Raw genomic sequence first — 1,745 nt, forward strand, 5'->3', positions numbered from 1 at the left:
AAGTATTGGATTATGCTGATATTTGTGATTACCCTTCATCCGGTTCTATGTGACCTTATGAACAGGTTGGATTGAAAATAAACATTTTGGTGGGCCCTAGGAAGGTTTCAACGGTGGGTTCCATTGTTTCACTTCTTTCTGTGGTGTGGTCCACGTAAGCATTGGATCTTCTTCGTTTTTGGAGTCATGCCCTAAAATGATATTGCAAAATGGATGGAAGGTCTGGATATAGCACATATTAAAGAATTTACATCCACATGTATGATCTATGCATGATGGTACTAGACATGCATACCTAAGGTTGGAGTTGAATTTGCCAGAGTGGTAATGGTGGGTGATCAATGACCACAGTTTCCTGTGGTGTGGTCTACTAGAGATTATGATCTACTTCATTTTTGGGCCTATGCGTTATTTGAATTAAATGGATGTTTAATGATTTTATTTTCATTTAATAAATAAATAAATAAACTACTCATAATGCAAAACATTTCCAAATAGGAGACCTGCAAATGTGTCAAATTAAAAGATTTTAAACATTTCAGATGTTTGTTAACACATAAGTTGTTTTAAATTCAGTACTTAATTTTTAGAATTTAACATCATTTACCAAACAGGTTTTCAGACTTCAGATTCAGGCTTCAAACTTTGTTGAACGGCTACAATGCCAATCGCATGGTCCAATGAAGTGAAATATTGGAAGATGAGAAACAAGGAGGAGATGAAAGGGAGAAAAATGAGAGGGAAATCATAATCCTATCACTCCTTTTATAATACTTATTCACGTGTACAAACTACGTGGGCCCTTAGTGAGCTTTATTACATGGATTGAGCCCAATGGGCCTAATTGTCTTCTAACACTCCCTCTCAAGCAGCAGCATGCTAATGATGCCCAACTTGAAACAAGAACTAACATAATAATTTAAGAAAGAAAGAAAGAAAGAAAAATATTTTCTTATCTGAATTTCTACTTAATAAGTAGATAAGCATATTTAGTAAGTTTTTTTTTTTTTTTGGAAACACCTTGTCCAAAAAGCACATTTGGTTACGAAACACCCAATCCAGCAACGCAATGACAGTGGGTCCCATGTTAATATATGTGTTATGTATCTATTCCATCTATCCATATTTTGCCTGTTCATTTTAAGACATTGGCCCAAAAATGGGTCAGATTCAAATCTCAGCTGGACCATGACATAGGAAACAATGATCATTGAATGCCCATGATTAAAAACTTATTAGGGCCCACCATAATGTTTGTTTGCCATCCAACCTTTTGATAAGGTCACATAGATCAGGATGAAGGGAAAACACAAATTCCAACTTGATCCAAAACTTTTGTGGCCCCCAAGAAGTTTTTAATGGGAGGCATTCAATCATCATGTTTCCTATGGTGTGGTCCACCTGAGATTTGGATCTACTTCATTTTTGGGCTCAGGCCCTAAAACCACTTGGCAAAACAGATGGATGACATGGAAATATAATACATACATCAAAGTGGGTCCACCATCACCACTTGATTAGAAATGCTTTTACCTACTTTGTGGGTGTGATTGCTAGATGAACCCAACTCTGAGTGAATAGGGCCCAAAAATGAGGGAGATCCAAAGCTTAAGTGGGCCATATTGAAGGAAACAATGGAGATTGAACAACCAGCATTGAAATCTTTTTGAGGCTGATTATATTCCATCCAAACCAGTCATAATTAAGGTCATTCCTACCCCATAAGATCATATGCAGAAATAGGT

This window comes from Magnolia sinica, chromosome 11 (genome assembly GCF_029962835.1).
Source record: "Magnolia sinica isolate HGM2019 chromosome 11, MsV1, whole genome shotgun sequence".
Taxonomy (NCBI): domain Eukaryota; kingdom Viridiplantae; phylum Streptophyta; class Magnoliopsida; order Magnoliales; family Magnoliaceae; genus Magnolia; species Magnolia sinica.